Source organism: Cnephaeus nilssonii (assembly GCF_951640355.1).
Source record: "Cnephaeus nilssonii genome assembly, chromosome: 8".
Classification (NCBI taxonomy): domain Eukaryota; kingdom Metazoa; phylum Chordata; class Mammalia; order Chiroptera; family Vespertilionidae; genus Cnephaeus; species Cnephaeus nilssonii.
This window is the reverse complement of record NC_137079.1, coordinates 74,658,189-74,684,782: the sequence shown is the minus strand read 5'-3', so window position 1 is coordinate 74,684,782 and position 26,594 is coordinate 74,658,189.

The window sequence follows — 26,594 nt, the reverse complement described above, 5'->3', positions numbered from 1 at the left end:
ACTGCCTCCCTGGCCAATGGACTGGTACCTTGTGGGAGGTGTCTGGCGCTGCCCGCAGGGCCTCCTCTGCCCCTGATGGAACCATACCCCCGGAAGCAGGCCATGGTGCTTCCCCGCCCTGCCTTTGTATACAAATTAACCGCCATCTTTGTTGGGTTAATTTGCATACTCACTCACTCTGATTGGCTGTGGACATAGCAAAGGTATGGTCAATTTACATATTTGTCTATTATTAGGTAAGATAGATGGGTGTCAAGAACTGCAAAATATCATTCAGTCTTCTAGATTAGTTTTTTGTTATAGCTATCATACGCTGTACTGCTGTTCCTCTTTAATCACTCATCAAGCTTATAAATACCTTATTCACCATTTGTCTCCCTACTCTTCTGTAAGCTCCATAAAGGCAAGATCTTGCCTGATTTACTCACCATATTATCCTATATACATAGGAAATGCTTAATAAATTAGTATTGCATTAAATCGAATGGGTAAGTGTCATTATAGGGAAGTTCAGAGAGCTAATCCTATCTAATAAAAGAGTAATATACAAATTGACCATCACTCCAACACACAAGACGGCTGCCCCCATGTGGTCAAAGATGGCTGCCCCCATGAGGACATAAGATGGCCACCACAAGATGGCCAGCAGGGGAGGGCAATTGGGAGGGACCAGGCCTGCAAGGGAGGGCAGTTGGGGGCAATCAAACCTGCAGGGGAGGGCAATTAGGGGTGACCAGGCCTGCAGGGGAGGGCAGTTAGGGGTGACCAGGCCTGCAGGGGAGCAGCTAGGCATCAATCAGGCTGGCAGGGGAGTCGTTAGGGGGTGATCAGGCTGGCAGGCGGAAGTGGTTAGGGGCAATCAGGAAGGCAGGCAGGCGAGCAGTTGGGAGCCAGCAGTCCTGGATTGTGAGAGGGGTCCCAGATTGGAGAGGGTGCAGGCTGGGCTGAGGGACACACACACACCCGTGCACGAATTTCGTGCACCAGGCCTCTAGTAGGTCATATGGAACAGAGGTTCCTCACATTAACTGCTGACTAGTATCCCCTGCGGGAACTTTATAAACTCTGTAGGCCTGTGCCCCACCCACACCAATTACAGCAGAAACTTCTAGTTTTGACCTCTGAAAGTGGAGACTGGCATGTTTGAGACACATACTAGGTGATTCCAACATGTAGCCAGGGATAAGAAACACTGATGTGGGAAACGCCTAACTTGGATTTGGGCAGTCAGGGGAGAGTTTGTGAAGGCAGTGGCACTTCAGCAAAGACTACTCCTGGACTGATCAAGTAGGTTTGGGCCCAGTGTGGGGCATCATGGGGTTGGGGAAGAAGGGGAAGTTTAAGGGTAGCTAGAAGCGGAGATTTTTAACAGAGGGTGTTGTCTGTGCCATGGCACTGAGGTAAGAGAGAGCTGTTTCCCTTGTGGTCTAAATCAGGGTGAGGTGAGGCGTGCAGAGACTAACAAAAGTAGCTCTGTGCATGATTCTGAGATAAAATGACCAGAAAAACTTAGGTTTTGGGGGGAAATCCTTCCCAACGAGGAAGCAGAGAGGTTTCTAAGGAAGGGTCCTGCCCAATCTGAGTGACTTCCCTTGGCTGCTTGTCCGGGTGAGGCTTTTGTTTAGTGAAGCTTTTGCCTGCATTTATTTTTGTTGCTGCTGTTATTGTGCTGAACTCTTCCCAGCTCTCTTTTGTTTATGTAACTCTTGAGACAACCATTACTTTCTAGGTATGGCAATCTTCCCTCACAACATTTCTGTTCGTTATGACTGCTGGGCTATTTGATAATGGTGGACCAGCAAATTGTGTGTGTGTGTTTTTTCCCCCCAGTTGTCAATATCTATAATAATAAAAGGGTAGTATGCTAATTAGACCGAACGTCATTCTGGACATCCTTCGGGACAAAGCTGGGGCCGAGGAAAGCCCGGCTCCCAGGTGACAGAGGGAAGCCGGTGCAGGCAGCCGGGGGAAGGAAGGCCTACTCTTGCATGAATTTCGTGCATTGGGCCTGTAGTAAGAAATAATCATACCAAGAGCATTTCGCCTTTTTAAAAAAAATTTCTCTTCAGGATAGACTTCATGCAGGCCAATATTTTCCCTATATAGAGCTATATGATGAATTCATTTTTTCTTTTTCTTTTTTTTTATCAGTAAAAGCTTGTTGCTCTTGTCAAAATGATGTACTTTCTTGCATTCAATCATAAGAAATATTTATCTATAATGTTTTCTTGTCTTAACAGGAAGCATAGAGCTAAAATTGCAATTTCAATTTTTGCCTAGATTTGGGGTATAATTCTCTTCCCACTTATCCAATTTTAATTCTTCACTTTTATCTTTAACAATTCTACTCTACATGTGTCTTCAGTGATAATCTACCTGAAATACTTTTTTGAAGCAATAAGATCACAGATAACCAGGTAAAGTTCTCAGAACTCTTACTAGATGCTGTAGCAGATAAGACTCATTCGCTGACAGGAATTTTCAGTCTAATAAATATTTGAAGAAGAATTTAGCATATAAGTGCAGTAACAAAAGGCTTATCATTTTTTAGGCCTCAAATTATTTTTACAATTGATCTAAAGCTGAAAATGTATTTCCATGCATTCTATCTTATCAAAGTTATACCCATTTTTTAAATTAAAATTCTTCCAAACTGTACCCAGAATGTTCTTTTCAGGATAATCTGGAAAGATATATATATATATATATATATATATATATATATATATATATATATATATATATACTGTATATGGGTATATATACACATATACAAAGGTAGCAGTAGTTAATATTTCCAATACATCATTGTAAATGTTGGCAGATATGAGATGTTTACTTGTAGCAGTTCCAATTGGAAGGTATATGGGCACTAATATTGAAATAGTAAATGTATAAGTAATGGCTGCTGCTGCCTTCTGCAGCTTTCCAGAGAAAACAGTATAAATTGAAATCAAGTAATTTTGAGAAGAATAACTAAGAAGACTGAGCACCCAGCTCCAGGGTTCAATAAACCAGCAAGTGGAGACTTCCCAAATAAAAAAAGAGGCCATTCTAGATCCCAACACCAAGGTTGAGCTCTAATCTACCACCTTCTAATAAAAAAACTAATTTTTTAAACCCTCGAAAAAATATTTCTTGCCACAGTTCTACCTTCTGAATCCAATTAGCAATTTCATTACCTCATTTTATTAACATCTATTAATCTTGAAAAACATATTACTGCCATTCTATTGATCCTTTCTGGTCTGTATTTATTAGCAGGAAAGCTTATTATTTCTATTTGCTAACGTGAAACAAAGGATTTAAGGCAAGACACTTAGCATGGAAAACTCACGGTCTTCGACCTAAGTAAGCAATTGCAAAAGAGCAGGTGCATCTCAATAGCTCCAGTAAATGTGCTGTTACAGACCAGTCAATACAGTGAAGGCTAAGTTAATGGACTTTTTGTCAAAATTACACTTTATCTTAAATTTAATTTCTGCTTTATGTCATTTTCCATAAATTCTGAAAACTTGAGGTTTATTTTATTCCATTCCTGCTAATAGGAGGTTGATATCCTATATAATAAAGAGATAATATGCAAATTGACCATCACTCCAACACACAAGATGGCCACCCCCATGTGGTCAAAGATGGCCGCCCCCATGTGGACACAAGATGGCCACCACAAGATGGCCAGCAGGGGAGGGCAGTTGTGGGTGATCAGGCCTGCAGGGGAGGGCAGTTGGGGGCGACCAGGCCTGCAGGGGAGGGCAGTTGGGGGCGACCAGGCCTGCAGGGAAGGGCAGTTGGTGGCGACCAGGCCTGCAGGGGAGGGCAGTTGGGGGCAACCAGGCTGGCAAGGAGGGGCAGTTAGGGGTGACCAGGCCAGCAGGGGAGGGAAGTTGGGGGAGACCAGGCCCGCAGGGGAGGGCAGTTGGGGGCGACTGGGCCTGCTGGGGAGGGCAGTTGGGGGCAACAAGGCCAGCAGGGGAGGGCAGTTAGGGGCAACAAGGCTGGCAAGGGAGGCCAGTTAGGAGTGACTGGGCCAGCAGGGGAGGGCAGTTGGGGAGACCAGGCCTGCAGGGGAGGATAGTTAGGGGCAACAAGGCCAGCAGGGGAGGGCAGTTGGGGGTGACCAGGCCTACAGGGGAGGGCATTTAGGGGCTATCAGGCTGGCAGGGGAGTGGTTAGGGGGTGAGATCAGGCTGGCAGGCAGAAGCGGTTAGGGGCAATCAGGCAGGCAGGCAGGCAAGCGGTTGGGAGCCAGTAGTCCTGGATTGTGAGAGTGATGCCAGATTGGAGAGGGTGCAGAGGGCTGAGGGACACCACCACACCCCCATGCACAAATTTTGTGCACCAGGCCTCTAGTGATTTAAATAACATTCTGTACTGTGTATTTTAATATCAGGTTCAGTATTCCTATTGGTACAGTCCCTAGCCAGTTTTGCTCAGTGGATAGAGCATCTGCCTGTGGACCAAAAGGTCCTGGGTTCAATTCCGCTCAAGGGCATGTACCTTGTTTGCTGACTCCTTCCCAGCCCAGGCCCTGGTCAGGACTCCTGGAGGAGACAACCAATCAATGTGTTTCTCTCACAGTGAAGTTTCTCTCTCTCTTTCCCTCTCTCTTTCCCTCTCCCTAAAAATTAATGGAAAAATATCCTCAGGTGAGGATTAGCAAAAACAAAACAAACAAACAAACAACAACAAAAACAACAGAAGGGATTGATGTTTACTAAGTCAGCCCCCACCTGCCCCAGACTTCTAGTAACATAGCTCAAAATATCAGTGAATCAAGATTAATAGGTCTTGCCAAAACCGGTTTGGCTCAGTGGATAGAGAGTCGGCCTGCGGACTGAAAGGTCCCAGGTTCGATTCTGGTCAAGGGCATGTATCTTGGTTGCGGGCACATCCCCCGTGGGGGGTGTGCAGGAGGCAGCTGATCGATGTTTCTCTCTCATCGATGTTTCTAGCTCTCTATCCCTCTCCCTTCCTCTCTGTAAAAAATCAATAAAATATATTTAATAAAAAAAAAAAGATTAACAGGTCTTGACCCAAACTAAATTTATAGAAAACACCCCAAACATTTGTCTCCAGAGGCAATATCCTTTACAACTACCTGTAGGAACATTGTAGAGTGCCCAGATCATTTTGTTCAACAGGTGCTGCATTTCCCAAATAGGGGAAGCATGAAAGTTCTTTATGTATTTTTTTATTTGATTACAAGTCTCCAGTAAACTGTTCTATGGTTATTCCTTTCACACAGTTCCTATTCCTTGGGACAAACACAGGAACTGCAGGAGTCAGATCAATCACATGTTCTGAAGAAGCTGGAAAGTTTCTGCTTCTGTGGATGTAGAAAAATCCCGCCTGATCCCTCTACTAGGCAGTATCAAGTCAGACAGTTGCATAACGAAAACCTGTGCTAAGCACGGCTTTCTCTTCTCCAATCAATCTCAATCAGTCTCTCTCCCCTTCCCTCCTGGCTCCCTTTCTTATTCTATTTATAACTATCTGCTTCGAATTTACCTTTATAGACAATTTTGGCGAGGTAATTCACACCCTTTGGGGAGAATAAAACTGCAAAATGCCAAATTCTAAACTAAGACATTTACAGAGGAGAATCTAATAATTTCTTATAGTTATTCTTCTCAGCATGGTATGGAAATCCATTCAGTAGTCTAATTTTCTTTTCCTTCTCATTGCCAGCATTATTTATTACTAAAAATTGAAGTGTTGTATTATAGTTATTTTTCTTTCAATTGGTTTAAAATTTCAGTTTGATCGGGATCTTAAAGAAAAAAAAAATCCCCCAGAGTTTAAATATGGTTTGGGAAGGCAGCAGAGGGATTTGAAGAGAATAGATCTGATGAAAATGAAAAATGTTTTAGCATCTTCAACTGACCAGAGTGGAATCATTGAAAAACAGGAAATCTCAGAAGGAAACTTCAACAAAGTAAAAAGGTTGTGTAAAATTAATACATGACCATTTTAAGAGTTGTGTTGGAAAGGATAGGATGATATATATATTTTTTTGTCTGAAACTATAATGAAAAGAACAGAATTACAGACTTGATACCTCCATGGGAATCAAACTTTTCCATGACAACAAGCTAGACTTCTATGCCTGGTGAAACATTTTGAAAAGAATGGAACTGATATATAGAGTTTATTATGTCACAATTTAGGGAAAAACAATCCTAAATGCAGCCCACAGCCCCCAGCCCAGCCCAGCCCAGAAATAGTCACTGCGGGCACCAGGTAATGACATCACGTAGCAACGCCCGGCTTCCTCTCCCTAGCAACTAGCCTCCTTACAGTTTCTTCAGCCCAGGAATACAACTTGCTTTATAGCCAGGTGGCAACAATTTATACTTTAACCAAATGTTTATGAAGCATTTTCCCTTGCCTCATCTCATTTGATCCTCACAGAAGTCCTGGAGTAAGTAGATAGGAGAATCAGTGGAATCCTATTTTCATCAGCCGGAAAATGGACATTTAGAAAGCTTAGAAACTTGACCCTACTGAAAAGAAGTAATAAATAGTGGACCTTGAATATGACTTCAGGTTTTCTCACTGTGCAGAATATAGTCAAACACTGCTGCAGTTAAATATTTTACCCTTTGTTCTCCCTGCATGATATACAATAATAATCTGCTTCATGTTAATATTTACTGCTGTGTTGCTGACAATTACCTGAAAGAGAAGTTGGGGTGCTTCACTGGGCTAGAAAAAGTTTAGCTAAATCAGCAAGCAGGTGTAATTAAGCAAGTTTATTCTATATATATGAAAGGCTAAGTTGACTCGTGCATGTGTGATACTTATAAAGCTCTTGCTGGTGCCAATCGTACGCATGCATTTCCATCTGTCATTGTCAATCGTGAATTTGGTTAACACTTTTATTATAAAGAAAGGGCAAATAGCTATATTAAAATATTTCTTCTAATTAATTTTCTTTCAATGTGCACAAATTTGTGCACCGGGCCACTAGTCTCTACTAATAAAAGAGCAATATGCTAATTAGACCAGGTCAACTGGACATCTTCCAGATGTCCGACTTCCAGACAGTTAGGGGGCGACCATACCAATAGGGGAGTAGTTAGGAGGGGACCAGGCTGGCAGGGGGACAGTTAGGGGGCGACCAGTCTGGCAGGGGACCCTTAGGGGGCAATCGGGCCAGCAAGCAGAGGTAGTTAGGGGCAATCAGGCAGACATGGGGGCAGTTAGGGGTCCACCAGGCTGGCAGGGGGGCAGTTAGGGAATGGCCAGGCTGGCAGGGGGGCAATTAAGAGGTGACCAGGCCAGCAGGGGGGCAGTTAGGGGGTGGCTAGGCTAGCAGGGGGGCAGTTAGGGGGCAATCAGGCAGGCAAGCAGGAGCAGTTGGGGTGATCAGGCAGGCAGGCAGGCGAGCGGTTAGGAGCCAGTGGTCCTGGATTGTGAGAGGGATGTCCCCCTGTGGGATCGGGCCTAAACCAGCAGTCAGACATCCCCCGAGGTGTCCTGGATTGGAGAGGGTGCAGGCCAGGCTGAGAGACCTCCTTCCTGTGCATGAATTTCATGCACTGGGCCTCTAGTATACTATAATAGTATATCTTCATATACTATTTGCTCATCCAGAGGAAGCTATTGTGTAGGTAGGTCATTGCCAGCTCCCACTGAGACTCAGCCAGCTATGATATCTAAACACAACTGTTGCTCACAGTGTCCTTCTGTCCATTCAAAAACATGTGTTGGCACCTACCACATTCTGACCACTTGGCCATCGACCCTCATGTTTTCAGTTTTATAAATGTGCCCAAGCCCTGAAAATTATTTGGTCAGCATAAAAATGTTAGATCCATGCTTAATATGTATCTGAAATGTCACTTAGTCCAATAAATCCTCTGTAGTGTACTTTGGACAGGGGAGATATGCCTTTCAGAATCAGAAGGCACTCAACCTTTGAAACTAGTTGTTATGTCTCCCTTCCTCATCTGTCTTTCCCCAAATCCATTTCCAAGTCACCTTCTCTCATCCCCTACATGCATACACATACTTAATCAAAGCAAATCTGTAGAGCAGCTACTTGCATGGCTACTCCATCATTAAGATCTATCACTTCACAGCACCTTATGGTTATAATAGGATCCCCTCCCTTTGATTAATGCTTGTTCAACAACTCTCACACCTGCCTACCCAAGAAACTCTTTCCTGGGGGAGGAAACAAAATTACACCTTCTTTTACAATGACCCAGCAGAGAAAATGAGATTGCCCAGCACATTACAGCTTCTGTTCAGCGGAGCCACATGCTCCCTCTTGAGAAAGGCTGGAAAATGAGCTGCCAGCAACAAATTTCTAAAGAGCGTCACAATTACAACTTTTCACTGGTGCTCCTAGTGACAGTACTTCTGACCTAAGACAACTGAGACACACAGATGTACTCCCGAGTCTGCTCATTAGCCTAATGAGGATGGAGTCAGGCAAAGAGTTAATTTGACTAATTTAATCAGCATGCCCTTCGATGTGTCTGCTGGGAGAACACCAAAGTGACGGAGACAAACAGAAACACACAGAGGAGAGGAATTTACTGAGCTGTGTCTGTGATTAGGCAGAACCACTATTTGAAAACATAATAGAATCAAAGCTGGGAAGAACCTTAATGATTGCTTAACCCAGTCACGTCATTTTATAAGGTCTAATTAGGTTAAGAAATCATTATAAAAAATTCTTGTAAAATGAGTCATACACCGGAAAACATTTTATAAACTGTAAACGGCTATGTGTATGCATACATAAAATGTTAAATTGTTTTCCCAAAACAACATGGAAGGAGGATTTAAACAATGGATACATTGTTATATATTTTCATGCACAAGTACTATAAATAAATTTCTCTCCCCCCCCCCCCACTTAAAAAACTCTGATTCTTTTGCTGTGTGGAAATACTTCAACCTAGTCATCTGATGAGGATGCAGTTTGAAATTTTTATAAAATTTTTTGCCAAATTTATCCTACTCTTGAAGATTCTAGAAAAATAAAGCATTGATAAGTATTATTTGATGATGAATATAAATTTTAGTCTCAACAGATTTGGGGATTTCAGTTAATACTTGGTGTGAATGATTTATGTTTTTGATTAATGGTTTCAATTTCTTTAAAGTTGCACCTTAAAATGAGCACCATAAAATGTCTACTTAATGTTGGCAGTACTTCTGACAGCATGCCTTGATCTTACAATTAGAGATTAAGCCACAATTACTCATCAGATTCAGTAATTCTAAGAGAGTTGATTGAGAGTTTTTTCTGGACAATGGAATGTCATTTGCATTGATTATTTCATTATATTAATTTTCTCATCACTTTTCCTTTTTTTTTCCATTTGAACACTATTAAGGAAGTTTTTTTCTACAGGCTCAAGCCTAAGGGGATAAAAAAAAGAAAAAGGAAGAAATAAAGAGCTTATGTGGATACTAAGCTACCTAGCCTATTAATTGGTCCTGTTCTCTTTTTCCTTTCTTCCTTTCTTTCTTTCTTTTTTTTTGTTTTGTTTTGTTTTGTTAATCCTCACTTGAGGATATTTTCCCATTGATTTTTAGGGAGAGTAGAAGAGAAGGAAAGACAGAGAGAAACATCATTGTGAGAGAGACACATCCATTGGTTATCTTCTGCACACACCCCAACGAGGGCCCTGGCAGGAGAGGAGCCTGCAACCGAGGTACATGCCCTTGACCGGAATCGAACATGTGACCCTTTGATCTGCAGGCTGATGCTCTATCCACTGAGCCAAACTAGCTAGGGCTAAACGTTTTTGTTTGTTTGTTTGCTTGTTTGTTTTTAATATATTTTTATTGATTTCAGAGAGGAAGGGAGAGGGAGAGAGAGATGGAGACATCAATGATGAGCGAGAATCATTGATCAGTTGCCTCCTGCATGCTCCCTACTAGGGATTGATCCTGCAACCCGGGCATGTGCCCTTGATCTTTCTTTTGTATGATAATTTGTGGAATTAAAACAAGATGAGGAAATTTATATTTGAGGGTGGTTTTTTTTTTAACTGACCTTTTTTAATGTCCCTTCTAGTTGAATGATCTTGCTGCTATTTCAACCATCAGACCAGGCAACATAAAAGAATCCCTTTCTCTAAGTTTTCTTAAAAATAATTTTTCTCTATTTATTTAATTACTAGAGTCCCCGTGCACAAAATTCGTGCACTGGAGGGCGGGGGTCCCTCAGCCTGGCCTGTGCCCTCTCACAGTCTGGGAGCCTCATGATTGATCGCCCCAAAGAGGTAGGCCCTACTCACCTGGCTGGGGCTTTGCAATGGATAGCCCCTGCAGAGGAGGCCCCACCCACCCACCCACCGTAGCCTGCTGGTCGGTGTCTTGGGCCTCCCTCTTTGGGGCAATTATGGAGCCTCTCAATTGATCGATTGCCCCACCAGCCAGTGGCCTGGGCCTCCCGCTGCAGGGTGATCATGGGGCGATGGCCGGGCCCCCAACCAATTGCATTGCACCCATCTTGGCTGGCCTGGCGCCAGTGGGTGTCATAGCATGGTTGTCTGGAAGGTTGTCCGGATGGTTGTTTTGCTGTCCGGTCGTTCAGTCAATTTGCATATTATGCTTTTATTATTGTAGATTGGAGATTTTATGTATACTGGGTATAAAGTTTATACTCTTGTAGGAGAGATAGACATTAAATAAGTAAATAAACATAACTGTACAATATAAATGCAGTATAGGAAAAAATTGTGTTCTATGAGAGAAAAAAGGGAATAATTTACATATATATGAGTATGGTCAGGGACAGCCTCTCTGAGAGAAGTAAAGAATTAATGCAAGGTGTGGCTTGTAGAGGAGGGGGATGATGAACCAGGCAAAGGTAAGAGCATATGCAAACTATTCTGAGGCAGGAAAGACCTTGGTGGGTTCAAGAACTATCACCAAGGTCAAGGTAACTGAAGAAAAGGAGAATGGGTTACACGATTAAGCTGGAGAGAAGGCCAGTGACCAGATTGGAGCAGTTGAGGAGTGAATGGGGAGTTAATATAGATAGTGGTGGATTGAACGCAGGATTGAATTGCTCTGCTTCTTTCCCAAACCCATTATAAAATGACAAACAGAAAATAATGATTTTATACAAGGCATAAACCCCCAAGAATAGAGGGTGATGCAGAGGAGGTCTTGGTATCAAAACTTTTGAGTCTTCAAAGCATGTGAGCAAAGTGGTAAGTGATTTAACAAATCTGGGAACATTTAAAGTGGGGAAAGCTAAGAAGTTGCCCAATTTACCCAATTATATCTAGAAGTAGGGTAAAGATGAGGCTAAAAACAGAAGGATTGGTAGAAAGTTCATTCAAAGAACATTTAAACTCTGTACTAGTTAGAAGGGATTCAATACAGAGAATTAGCTGTTTATAAAACTGTTGAAGGAACAAGAGGAGAATTGCAGATCAGAGAAAGCCATAGATACTTCTGAGATTTTTGAGAATCAAGAAGCTGCAAAAACTTCAGGAAACTTCCAAAGATGATCAGAGCTATCTGAAACCTCATAGCAGGTGATTGGCAAGGAAATACTCTGAGGCTGCCATAAAATCTCTTATTTGCGAAAATACACAAAATTGCCCACAGCTGCCAAAGGGCCATAATATGGTTTCTACCTTTTTTCATGCCTTCCAATCTTGTAGGCATGTCTCTCATTGCCAGACTTGAATTCAGAACTTGGCAGGCAAGTAATTAGGAATTTAGTTTCTGGGCTTCCAGATCCTGCAATGCAAGCAAGAGCTTAGAAGAGTCATGAGGGCAGGAGGAACAGAAGGTGTATTGAAGCTCAGTTATCACCCACCAGTTCAGCATATAGTGCCCTCCCAGATCACATTCTCCATTTGTGCAACAGAGCAATCACCCTTGCCTCTTATGTGCAGAAGATGAAGTGTAAGACACATAGTTTCTAGATTTGAACACCAGACTCAACTGATGGCTTGGAGACAGTTTTTAAAACAGGCGCGTTGGGAAAATACGACAGGAACATGTGAAAAAAATGAAATTAGACCACCAACTTACAACTCAAAATGGATAAAAGACTTAAAATGTAAGTTGCAAAACCACAAAAATCCTAGAACAAAACATACGCATCTCTCATAGCAATATTTTTGCTGAAACATCTCCTTGAGCAAGGGAAACAAAGGAAAAAATAAACAAATGGAACTACATCAAAATAAAAAGCTTCTGCACAGCAAAAGGAACCCACTGTATGGGAGAATATATTTGCCAATGATATATCTGATAAGGGGTTAGTTTCCAAAATATGTAAAGAAATTATAGCCCAGCTGGTATAGCTCAGTGGTTGAGCATCGACCCATGAACCAGGAGATCATTCTTCAATTCCCAGTCAGTGCACATGCCCAGGTTGTAGGTTCAAACCACAGTAGGGGCCTTGGAGGAGGCAGGCAATTAAATGAGTCTCATCATTGGTGTTTCTCTCCCTCCCTCCCTCTCCCTTCCTCTCTGAAATTAAAAAAAAAAAAAGAACTTATACCACTCAACACCAGGAAGACAAACAATTAAAAAATGGACAAAGGCCTTGGCCAGTAGGCTCAGTTAGTTGGGCATAGTCCTGAGCACTGAAAGGTTGCCAGTTTGACTCCCCGTCAGAGCATATGCCTTGGTTACAGGATCAATTTCCGGTAGGGGGCATGCAGGAGACAACCAACCGATATTTCACTCTCACATGGATGTTTCTCTATCTCACTCGCTCTCCCTTCCTCTCGCTCTAAAAGAAAAAAAAAGAAAAAGGCAAAGGACTTGAATAGACACTTCCCCAAAGAGGACAAACAGATGGCCAATAGACATATGAAAAATGCTCAAAGTCACTGATTATCAGAGAGATGAAAATTAAAACCACAATGAGGTATCACTTCACACCTGTCAGAATGGCTATCATCAACAAACAAGTGCTGGTGAGCATGTGGAAAAAAGGAAACCCTAGTGCACTGTTGGTGGGAATGCAGATTGGTGCAGCCACTGTGGAAAATAGTATGGAGTTTCCTCAAAAAGTTAAAAATGGAACTGCTTTTTGACCCAGTGATACTCACTTCCAGGAATAAATCCTAAGAATCTTAAACACCAATTTAAAAGATTATATGCATCCCTATATTCATAGCAGCATTATTTACAACTAGAGGCCTGGTGCACAAATTTGTGCACCAGTGGGGTCCTTTGGTCTGGCCTGCGGGATCAGGCCAAACCAGCTCTCTGACATTCCCCGAGGGATCCTGGATTGCAAGAGGATGCAGGCCAGGCCAAGGGACCCCACTGGTGCACAATCAGGGCCGAGGAGGGATGCAGGAGATTGGCCAGCTGGGGAGAGACTGTGGGAGGGCTCCAGGGCGTGTCCAGCCCATCTTGTTCAGTCCTGATCAGCTGGACCCCAGCAGTAAGCTAACCTACTGGTTGGAGCATCTGCCCCTGGTGGTCAGTGTATGTCATAGCAACTGGTTGACTGGTCTACTCTCTGCCCTCTGGTGGTCAGTGCATGTCATAGCTATCAGTTGAGTGGCCTTAACATATCATTAGCATATTACACTTCGATTGGTTGAATGGCCGACCAAACGACTGGACACTTAGCATATTAGGCTTTTATTATATAAGATAGCCAAGATCTGGAAACAGCCCAGTGCCCATCAGCAGATGAGCTGATAAAAAAAGCTGTAGTACATCTACACAATGGAATACTATGAAGCCATGAAAAATGAACTCCTACCTTTTACAACAGCATGGATGAACCTGGAGATTATTATGCTAAGTGAAAAAAAGCCAGTCAGAGAAAGACAAATACCAGATGATCTCATTCATATGTGGAATTTAATGAACAAAATAAACTGACAAACAAAATAGAAACAGAGGCATGAATACATGAAACAGGCTGACATCTGTGACAGCTGTCAGGTGCTGGGGGGTGGGGCTGGATGAAAGAAGTTGAAGGGATTAGTCCAAGAACATATATGCATAACCCATAGACACAGACAACAGTGGGTTATGTCCAGGGGAAGCTGGGGCTGGGGCTGGGCTGGGTGGACGTGGGCAAAGCGGGGTAAAGTGGGAGACATCTGTAATAGTGTCAACAATAAAAATAAAGTTTAAAAAAATAAAGTAACTTAACTTGTAAGAATAATAAATAGCTTTCCATCAACAGGAAAATAACCAAATGGCATATTTAACAAATTGATTTTGTGTAGCTCTTAATCAGATGAAGCTTTTATGCTTTAAGATGGATAAAGCTCAATAATTATGCTGAGCAAGAAAAAAAAAAAGAAAAGAAAATTGCAGTAAGAGATATAGAATATGGTAGACTTATTAAAAATTTAAAAACATGAAAAGTTTATATATATTAAAGAATGAATCTAAAAATTTCTCCTAGGTAAATAAGGAGAACTAGTACAGTTAGACAAAACAGAAAGAAGTTAAAGATGAAAGAAAGAGAAGGATAAACACAATGAGCAAAAGTAACTTTAAAATCAGAGATCCGGTCCACTTTCCGACAACACTTGCTCCCTGCATGTAGGCTTTCTTTCACTTCTCTCTGTTTTTGCTTTGTTTCTGTTGTTTTGTGTGTTGTATTTGTTTCATTTTTTTCCATCAGCATTTCAACATGTTCTTGGGATGATTATATCTCCCCCCAGTTATAGTCCTACTTGGTCAACCGTCCTGAGAGGGTTTGAGGATTTGTTATACACGAGGTCTCCATTTTCTTACCGCCCATCCACTTTTTCTTTTAAAGTTTTTGTTTTTGGTAACAAAGCTTCAGTAGGAGTAATTCTGAGTAAAATATGATGTTATAAATTAAAATTGTTTCCTACTTCAGCCCACCATGCAGTCATGTCTTTGAAGGGGGAGCTATAAAGCACTGTGAGATTTGCAGCACAATTTTTATCATTACACGTAGCAAGACATCGGCAAGTAGCAATGCCATCGGGAGCCAGAGTCCTTCTGTACTGGCATCCTGAGAGCACTGGCTGGGTCCTTAGATTTGCCTCTGTGCACATCCATGGGGACTGCCACAATCCCAATGTCTGCTTGAAGAAAAGAGCTGTTTCCTCCCATGCTTCTCTGTGTTATTACAGAGGAAATTCTTCCTTGTGCCTAAAGCAGACATTGTCAGGTTACAGTCACCAGGGCTGGGTCCCCTGCTCATTCTGTAAGTGCAAAAGGGATCGAAAATTGAGAATCTGGAATTTTCGGATTCTCCAGAGAGGAAGGTAGGTTCTGCCAGCAAGCAAGTGGGGGCTTATCCTGGCTGTTGGATGGGCAATCAGCATTGCTTACCACTCACCTTGTGTGCCTCAGAGCATCCACTACTGAGCACATCATGCTCAGTGGCCAGAGCCATTCCAGGCCTGAGTGGCAGCACTGACCACAAGGAAAGGTGGTATTCAACGGAAGCCTCACTGGTGCCCGGTGGACACGATGGTGCCCAACAGACTTTTTGAGTCCAGCACAGGGAGAGACAACTGCACTGTTCCATGTGGTCACCATTATCCACATGTGACCCTAGAAATTACAATGAAATAAAATTTAAAATTCAGTTTTTCAACCGCAGTAGCCATATTTTGCGTGTGCAACAGGCACTAGTTGCTACAGCTAGTTGCTGCTGTGTTGGACATTGCAGATCAAGATCATTTCTACCTTTATGGCAAGTTCGTTGGACAGTGCTGGGCTAGAGCAAGGGAAGAACTGCTGAAATGACAACTCCACATACGTGAGGATAAGATTAAGTTACCGCTTGTTTGCAGGCATCTCCAGGGATGCCTGGAGCCATGCTACAGAACTGTGGCCCAGATAGGAATGAAATGCTAGCTAAAGATTTATAATGTGCTGCTTTAAGCCCAAAAGTTTCCTGGAGGCACCGGGTGCCAGCTTGTCTGCATTGTTTAGTGAAAATGTACAGACAGATGGCCCCCACCTGGTATACCTGGTCACTCAGCCTGGTGTTGGCTGTGTGATCAGTAAGGTATAAAAGACCTCCATGCAAGCTTGTGCCTCGTCTTCCCTGAGACAGATATCATATCTTGTTCTCATGTTGATGGGCCATGAGCCCGAGAGGAAGCATATTCTGTGCAACTGAGAAAGGACCCTGGAAGTGTGCCGAGGTGTTCTAGGCCTCTGTAATGTTGTTTTGCGCTTTCTTGCTCCTGGCTCTGTATATCTCCCCCTTGTAATAAATCTTACTGAGTATACCTTGTTAGAGTCCTGCCAGTCCTTTCAATTATCTGACCCTGGGTAATTGTTGCACCCCATGGTGGCCAATCTGAATTGGTCATTAACACAAACAAAACACCCTCTGGATACTGCTAGGAATAACTAGGTTGAACTTTACAAGGCTCTGGAGGTCCCACACTAGCAGGCATAAGCAAGAAACACCAAGATATATATACACGATTTTGTTGTTCTTTGTTCTTACCTGTAGAAAGGAAGCTGTAAGTGAAGTGATATAATTTGGCACAAATATAAGTCAAAAAAATTATTTGTGTTCAAATCTTTAGAAAGATAATTTTATTCCCTAGAACTACATTTTCTCTTTTGTAAAATGGAAATTATTGCAGAATTGCCATCATAAGAATGCTTGAGGGTTAATTTATATAATCCTATATAATAAAAGGGTAATATGCAAAATGACCCTAATGGCAGAACGACTGGTCACTATGGCACACACTGACCACCAGGGGGCAGACACTCAACTCAGGAGCTGGCCCCTAGTGGTCAGTGTGCTTCTGCAGGGGGAGCTCTGCTCAGCCACAAGTTGCAAGCGCAGTGGCAGTGGTGGGAAGCAGGCCTAAGCTGGCAGATAGACATCCCCCGAGGGCTCCTGGGCTGCCAGAGGGATGTCTGACTGCCAGCTTAGGCCCAATCCACCGGGGAGTGGGCCTAAGCCGGCAGGTGAACATACCTCGAGGGCTCCCAGACTGTGAGAGGGTGCAGCCTGGGCTGAGGGTCCCCCCAAAACTGCACAAATTTTTGTGCACCGGGCCTCTGGTCTTTACTAATAAAAGGGTAATGTGCTAATTAGACCAGGTCGACCGGACATCTTCAGACGTCCAACTTCCTTCTGGTGGCAGGGGCCAAGGCAGAGGTGGTTAGGGGTGATCAGGCTGACAGGGGAGCAAGCAATTAGGGGTGATCAGGATGGTGGGGGAGCAAGCAGATAGGGATGATATCAGGCCAGCGCCGGGGAGCAAGCAGTTAAGGGGCGATCAGGCCAGCAGGGGAGGGCAGTTGGGGGTGATCAGGCTGGCAGGGGAGGGCAGTTAGGCGGCGATTAGGCCAGCAGGAAAGCAGTTAGGGGGCTATCAGGTTGGCAGGCAGAGGTGGTTAGGGGCAATCAAGCAGGCAGGCAGGCAGGTGAGCAGTTAGGAGCTAGCAGTCCCGAATTGTGAGAGGGATGTCCCAGATTGGAGAGGGTGCAGGCCGGGCTGAAAGACAACCTCCCCACCCCCCATGCACAAATTTTGTGCACCGGGCCTCTGTACATGTAATAAGTAAGTATAATGCTGAGCATGTAGTAAGAACCCAATAAATGTGAGCTCCTGTTATTATTATCCCCAAGTAAAAATATCTATCAAATATAAACATTTCTAACAACTGGGTAATGCATTTTCTAAAAGATCTCATTATCTGTCTTAAATTTTATTTTATCCGGCAGCATTGTCTCAATTACTTTCCAATTTTATATCTATTTCATTTTCCTTTAAATTATATTTTACATAAACACACTGTATCTATGTATAGTGCTCCCACTTCCAACCCCAAATACAGTAATATTTCCATATGCCCTATTGATGAACTTAGCTTTTATTTAAAAATTCTACATTTATATTCCCTGCATGGCACTTCCTCAGTGGGAAGATTATGAATGAAATTGTTAGGCCACTAACTCAAATTTCTTCTCCTGGTGGTTAATCATGGTTTCTAATCCCAATGGAAAAAAAAAAGAAGTCTTTCTGGCAGTCTTCTGGTATTAATCCTCCCTTTATAGGGAGATTTTACAGCTAGTAAATGATAGAACTGGGACTCAAATCCAATCAGACCCATACAAATGTTGAAGTTATAAGCATATATAGATGATATTGTACGTTTTTTGGAGGGGATATCATTTGTAATAGAAAAAAGAGTCTGTAAGGAGACAAAAAAAAATATATTAAAGAAATTCATGGAACAATGCTGCAGGAGAGGCAACAAATTATACCACATTCTTTCTACCATTAAAGAACTTGAACTTTGTTGGACTTGTCCTATTCAAGGTTCTTTAAATCACATGAAACAGAAATCCATTCAAGATAAGTCAAATAAAAGGGTGATTTATTGTCAGGCTATCTCGAAGAAGAAAAGGAAATATGGATGAGTCTCATGTAAAGTAGAATTGGAAAGTGACATGGTGTTAGGAATTGAGACAGGCACTTAATCTCTCCCTCTCATGATATCAAGTTCTCCAATCTTACCTTTCTTCTTTGTTCCGAATTCCTTTCTGTCTTACCTGGTTTGTTCTGCTTGCATATCTGAATATGGCCCAACATAGCCTGACTCTTCTTTTAAAAAGGATTTTTTATTGATTTTTAGAGAGAAAGGAAGGGAGAGGGGGAGAGGGAAACATCAATTGGCTGCCTCCTGCACGCCCCCTACTGGGGATCAATCCGCAACCCGGGCATGTGCCCTGGCCAGGAATCAAACGGGATGACCCCCAACAAACTGAGCTACACCCGTCAGAGCCAGCCTGACTCTTAATGCTAGGGTTCACTACTTGGTGTCTCTTTTCTGTCAGGCAGCAAGCATCTTCCTTACCATTATCATCCATCTGCAATATTTGCCCTTGGCTTAGAAATTCATCTGCTGTCAATCAGTTTGGCTGGAGGTTTGTGAGCACCTGGAGTCTAGAGCTGACCTTGTAAGGCTGTAAGAAAGTAAGTACCTCCAAACATATCCTTTATACACATACATGCATGTTTAAGTTTAAGAACCATGCAAGGGTAGTCACTTAAGGCTATCCTAGAGGTGTCATGTGAGGTGTGTGCCAAATATGTAGGAAAAACAGAAGTGCTCCATCAGTCCCATGGTGGCAGATATTCGTATGGACTGGAGCTCCAGGAACTCTGCCTAGAGGAGGTGAATGTGAAGTGGTATTTTAAAGAATGGGTAGGGTGTGGTTATGTGGAAAGAAGATAAAAGGGTGTTTCATTCAGGCAAAAGGGCATGAAGGTAGGAAACATTAAGGTGCATCCAAGGACTAGAGTATTTGAACTGGAGCAGAGTGTTCCTATACAGGTGCAATAAAAGATAAGACGGTAAAAGGCAAATTGTGGGCTGATTGAGGAGGTCCTGCAGTCCATATTATAGAGAATGGATTTAGTCCTACAGGCAAATTTGGATAAGACTTGGTTTTAAAATATTTTTTATTTGAGGTACGTATGGAGACGTTTTGGTATTGGAGCTGTTTGAAAGTGGGTATTGGGTGGTCCAGGGTTGGAAAAACAGAGAAGAGGTGATGTAGCATATTCTACTTCTGAGGGAAATTATAAAAGATGAAGACTGCCCTGGCCAGTGTTTCTAAGTGGTTAGAGCATTGGCCCAGGTACAGAAGGGTCTCAGGTTGATTCTAGGCCAGGACACATACCTGGGTTGCAGGTTCAATCCCAGGCCCTGGTCGGGGCATGTGCTGCAGGCAACCAGTAAACGTGTCTCTTTCACATCCATGTTTCTCGTTTTACCCTCCTCTCTCCCCCGCTCCCTCTGTTTCTTCCACTCTCTCTAAAAATTAATGGGGAAAATATACTCAGATGAGGATTAACAACAAAAAAAGATGAAGACCAAGATGTATGAACCAATATATTCATGGCAGCACTACAGATAACACAAACACCTGGAAATCATTTAAACACCTAACAGCATGAGGTTCATTAATAAATTATATATATCCAGGTGTCATGTCATTAAAAAGAATGTTTTCAAATAATATTTAGTGACATGAGAGGAGGGAGGTAGAGTGGCTCATTGTATATTAAATGTAAAATTCAAGGACAAGATGAATGTTATGGGTGTTGTTTTTTTAATACGTTTTTAGAGAGAGAGGAAGGGAGAGGGATAGAGAGATAGAAACATCAATGAGAGAGAAACATCATCGATTGCTGCCTCTTGCATGCCCCCTACTGGGGATAGAGCCAGCAACCCGGACATGTGCCCTGACCAGAAATCAAACCAGTGACCTCAATGTTAACATTTATGTATATGGTATTGCCTAAAACTAACATGTCAAATCTTTCTTTCAAAATTTTTATAATTCAATCTCTACTTCTTAAACAGAGGATATTAACATTATTGTTTACATTTTGACAACGATTTATTATAGTAAGCAAATATTCACATCTGCTATGTATGTTAAGGTAAATGCTAAGTTGCTGTAACAAAAAGATACCAAAAATGCAATGGCTTCAATAAGACAGAAACTTGTTTCTCTTCTATGCAACCCTCTGGCTGGTGTAGACTTGTTGAGGAGCTTCACTTTGCAAGGTCATGCAGGGAACCCTGTTTCTTTGATCTTGGTTCTCCATCTTCCTCTAAGTTATTTTTTCCCCTTGCATAATCAAGCCTGAGTCGATGCTCCACTCCTGTTCTATGGGGAAAGAGAGCCACAAGTTCAAGCAATTTATTTTTAAGGATGTGGAGCAAATTTGCTCACATCACCTCTGTTCATATTCCATTAACCAAAATTTGGTCACATGCTCACAGCCAGCTGTAAGGGAATCTAGGAAGCAGATTGGGAGGGGCTGTGCTCTATGACTTAAAGGAAGGAGAGAAGAAATACTTGGGGACAATAATCTCTTCCAAATTTGCTAGATCAAAGTAGGTCCTCTTGAGTCCTTTATTAACTGTTCCCCAAAAGGGTAAGGTTTTTTGTATGTCAGTATGGAAACTCTGGGACTGTCAGTAAACCAGTCACCTGCCTTGTGTGTGGACTACATGCCTTTGAGTGGGCTCCTGGCAACCCTGTGAATGAATGATGTCCACAGTGTCCTGTCCTCAAGTGCTCTGCTCAGCTTCTGTAGACTCATGCCTATGGCTTCCTTTATGGAGACAATCCATCTCACGTTTGGGCTTCTTTTCTTCTGCTGCTTTTTATTTTTCCCAGCATTATTGTCTTTCCAAAGAACCTGGCCTTCTCATGATGTGCCTTAGTAGGAAAGCTTCAGTTTTATTGTGCTTACCTTCAGCGATGTTTCAGGTTTAATTGCTCTAGGACCCACTCCTTCATCTTTCTGGTGGTCCAGGGTATTCATAGAGCTCTCTCCTAACACCATATTTCAAATTAATTAATTTTTTTTTTTACTATCAGCCTCTTCACTGTCCACTTTTCACATTTGTATATAGTAATTGGGAATTAGCATCGGTCTTTAATAACATGTCATTGCCTTAATGAACTTCCTTAATTCTTCCATTGCTGCCCTTCCAAGTATCAGCCTTCTCTTGATTTTGTGGCTGTTGTCTCCATCTGAATTGATGACTGATGCAAAATCTTTAAGAATTTTAGTCTCTTCGTTGTCTATATAAAAGTTGTGTATTTCTCTGTACTCATGATTTTTGTCCTCTTGTGTTGAAGTGCAGTTCTGCTTTGGCATGTTTTTCTTTGATTTCCATCAGGAGTCATTTCAAATGATCGGTGCTTTCAGTCCATAAGATGGTGTCATCTGCATATCTTAAGTTGCTGGTATTTCTTCCACCAATCTTCACTCCTCCTTCTTCTGAGTCCAGTCTAGCTTTTTGTAGGATGTGCTCTGCATACCGATTAACAAATAGGCAGGTACCATGCACCCTTGCTGACACCTTTGCCTGTAGGAAACCATCTGTCTCTCCATATTCTGTTCTGACAGCGGTTTCCTGTACACAATGCAAGTTACACATCAGGACACTTACATTTACTGTTAATAGAGCTACTAGATAACCAGGGACAGCTAGTATAAATCCCAGACCACAGACTGGTGGGGAAAAATAACTATATTCATCTATTAACTTTAATCTATTTAAATCTAACTCCAACCCCCATGCCATCTGGCTGGCAAGACATTCACCCTTGGGTATGACTGGACTTTCCTCCCTGGGTGTGTCAGTGTCTTCTATGAGCACCCAGCAGCCGTCAATGCACATGAGGTGTGTATTCCTCCAAGTGCCCGACTGCATCGAGCACAGGAGTATTTCTGAGACCACAGATGCAGGACACAGGCCTTACCTCTGGGTTCTTTCTACCACCAATTTCCTCCCCTACCCTGGTACTACCAGGAGCAGGTCCCACGGTCCCTGCAGGCAGGGCCTCCAGATCTGTGTTGACCTTCCCAGTCCTGTGTAAACCTTTCTTCTCTCCCTCAGTAATGTTCAGGAAAACACTGGGTAAGCCCAAAGTCCAGACTAACATGACAAAGGACAGAAAGCACTTTTCCCTTACACAGGTTTCTGTTTGCTACCTGCAAAATTTCCACCTGCTTAACGTGGAAGAAGAGGGAGAAATACAGCCAACAAACCACAAATAATCACCTGTAGGAATTACCCTGCCTCCAGTTGGCTGGAATTCTGTAAAACAGAACCATGTGTTTTAGTACATGAACTATCTCTTTTGCATTCGCAGAGCTTTCTTTTCTGCTTGGTTCCTAGTTTTGGTCAGATTTTGGAGAGTTGAAAAGGTTAGCTAACCTGCATCTAATAACCTGTATCTGTGTCTGAGTTTCTCAAAGATAAAGAAAGGAGAGTGTCAAGAAAAAAATGTGAAAGAGGAAAAGCTTATTTATTTTACTGCTGTACCTACAAAGGTTGCCCATGGTTTAAAAGTAAAGAATCTAGAGGCTGTATAAAGCTTGGCGGGAATTTATTTATTACCCAAACCTAGGCCAGCAAATGGATGTGGAAAAGTGTAGGGAGCCCTGAGCAGAACAGATAAGAAGAAAAAAAGAAGGAAAAAATATAAATTCCACCCAAATCACAACCAGGGCAAGTAAATGGGCTCCTTTCTTTAGGCAGCTGTCTACCCACACCCACCTTCTGAGAGAATAAAACTCTCTCTCTAAAGCAGTTTTTTGAGAATCAAATCTTATTCCTCGGTTCTTTGCCTTACTTCCCAAACATCAACATTTCAAATTTGTAGAAATATTTGACATTTTTCCTGTCAATTTAACATAAGCCAGCGATTTTTTTTTTAATTTAAGAAAACTCATTTTAACACAGTGAAAACATGACAAAAAGCAGCATGCAACCAGGTCTCCGCAAAGGAACAGGCTGCCTCTCAGCAGACACTTGGGAGGAAGGGCCTCCACAGTTAAGCAAACAAGGAGCGCATCTCAATAGTTTGTCAGGGAAAACTTTCTCCACGTCTTCACTTTGTCCTACAAATGAAGAAGTGTTGTAGCAACTTTCCAGGATGCTATGGTTGACATTTTTATTAGTGATCTTGCAGAGACAGCAAGTGGTACTTAAATGAAGTTTACAGATAATGCTAAATTAGGAGCTGTTGCTAATACCAGTTGAGTCAACATAGTGAAAAATAAACCTGTGATGTTTAAATATACAGGGGGAAAAGGAGGAAAGATAGAAAACATCTGCAACCATGTTTTGTGATATGATATAAAGCTACCATGCCCCCTAAAAGACCTAATTTAGGGTAAATATGAAGACACTGCCTTAAGGAGAGAAGAAATTCCATGCCTTTTTCTCCCAACTCTAATGGAACTGAAGTCAGAAATAATGAAATTGAGTATGGCCTTAGTTCAGCAATATCAGGATACTTTTCTTCCCAGCCACAAAAACTATGAGTTCAGAGCAATAGGTGCAAAAAACACTCTTCCAAACCCTTCCATTCTGTGGGGAAGAGGAGAAGGACTGTAAGGTGGCTTAAGAGAAAGCATTAGCACATCAGTGAGCAAAGATCAGGAAAAGCAGGGACGAGGGGCTGAGTAGCCCCAACAAAGGCCCCTGGGAATGTGTTACCAGCAAGAAGGAACACTCATGATTCCCAGAACATCTCCTTCGAGTCTTGGAAAAGATGAGCAGAAAAGACTCCATTCATTCATCTGGGAAAAGCATGGAAAAGATCTCTGAGCCATTTTCCTGGTGACCTCTAAGAATAAATTCTCCTGTGAAACAGCAGATTGGTAGTTAGCGGAGGGAGGAGCCGGGGGAAATGGGTGAAGGTGATTGGGTTAAAATGTCCAGTTATAAGATGAATAAGTTCTGGGGAATGTAATGTACATCATGGTGACTATAGTTTACAATATGTACTGTATGGTATATGTCAAAGGTGCTAAGAGAGTAGACCTTATAAGTTCTCATGAAAAGCAAATATATATATATATATATTTATAGCTATGAGAGGTGATAGATGTTCACTAGATTTAGTGTGATAATCATTTCATAATTTACACATAATGTGTATATTATTATGTATAATAATAACTTAAACTTATACACTGTTATATGTCAATTATATCTCAATACAATTGGGGGGGGGAGGGGAGGAGAAAAGGGACAGAAAAAAATGGGCTTAAGGTTAAGCTTCCAGAAGCAATGCTCAAAAAACCACAGTTCATCATGGAAATAGTCTCCATCACCATCAACAGCATAGTCTCTGCCATGTAGAGATGCTGCCATTCACACATCTGCCAGAAAGAAACTCAACGTAACCACAACCGTGGCACCTGTCACCCCTTTTCTGCCCAAAACTGACCATGCAGCACTGCTAATGGCGATAGCCAAATACCTGGACAGTCATATTCCCCTGTCAAATGGATTCCACTCATAGCCCGCTTCCTCACGCATTTCTGTTCTAAATCAGGCTCACATGTCTGATGGGCAGGGCCTGGTCACTGCCTGTGGGAAGCTGGGAAGATGGGTGTCATGACTTCTAAACTGGGGTGGCAGGACTCCTGAGGCTGAACATTACATCAAACAGGAAGGGTTTCCAGAGATGCTGGGCATCCCAAAACCATGACAAATGTCTACAGGAGGGTTTAGCTCCCAAACATTAACATACGCATACTATTTTTCAAACTTAAGATTAAATAGCAACAGATTTAGCAACTATGGAACACAAAATATTGCCACCTGATAGATATCTCATCTGCCAAAAGAACGACAGAATCTGAACTGCTACTGCCTTCAGGTCCAAATGCAAGGTCTGTAAGTCAGTTTGCTTCTTCCTCTACATCCTTCACAATTATGTCTGGAGTGTCTTTAACCTATACACTGTTTTGTAAATGAAATATGAAGGCTATAGCAGAGAAACATTAAATAAAATGTACAAGTATATGCATCAAACAGAAAGGGGAAAAATGAGCAAATACAACACAAGGTTAGAGTAATATTTTTTATTTTCTTCTTCTACACATTTCATGTTCCCATTGTGACCTTGCGAAAACTGGTCACAAGGCAATAGTAGTATTTTTTATTTTCTTCTTCTTCGACACATTTCACATTCTCATTGTCATCAGCCAGTATCTCAGTAGGGGAGTATTCTTTGCCTGTTTGGGAAAGCCCAAATTTTATTCCCAAATCCCCTTGATAATCTTGCCTGTAGAGCGTCGCTGCAGTTTTCTTATCTTTATCACTGGATAAGGAAAAACTAAGCAACATCACAGAGGATTCCCTTGGTTCCATGTAGAATCCTCCCTGTCACCATTGTGTAACAGCAAGCAACCTTATTTTCTATTAATAACAAGGATCCACCACCTCAGTTAACATGGGACCTTTATTTTTGCCTGTTTTCCAGAAGCAAGAGACATGCTAGATGGCCAGGTAGCAATCTCAGCTCCCAACACTGTTGCATCTCTTAACAATGAAAACATTTCTCTCTTGGTTTCAAGCACGCTTAAACCAGGAGAGTACAAAGGATACAACAAGAGAAAATAAAGGCTGTTGAAGTCATTTGTTATAATAGTGAGATGTGCCATGCCCACTCCTACCCCTTGATTTCAGGACCCCTGTTTTCTGGCTATAGTCAAACCAACACTGTGTAGAACAGTGCACAGGCTGCACAAGGAGCAGTTACCCAACAGAGCTGGCAGTGAGTCTCAGTGGACCAATCCACTGAGATATCAGGCCACCTGCTACTGGGTGGCAAGGTACACAGTGGAACTGTTAACAGCGAACAACACCAGATGTTAGACCCTGGTCCTTGAGTTTTGCCTAAGAAGAAATTCAGAGCCAAATGTCAAATACAAGGGAAAGTTTATTTAGGAAGTCACAGGGGTAGAGAAAGTGAGCCGTGGAAGAAGTGAGCCAGCTGGACTGCGTGGACTCAGGAAATACATTACAGAGGCAAAAAAAAAAAAGGGGGGGGGGGAGGGCTTGGCATTTAGGAGAAAGAAAGCAAAGGTAAGCACCTTGAGGGAAGAAAGGGTGAGGAAATGTGTGTGTGTGTGTGTGTGTGTGTGTGTGTGTGTGTGTGAGAGAGAGAGAGAGAGAGAGAGAGAGAGCGAGAGAGAGAGAGAGAGAGAGAGAGAGAGAGAGAGAGAGAGAGAGAGAAAGAGAGAGAGAGAACAAACTGAGTTCTTCACCAAAGGTGGGATTTTAGGGGAGGTTTCTGGGGATGATCTCAATGGAATATTCATAAG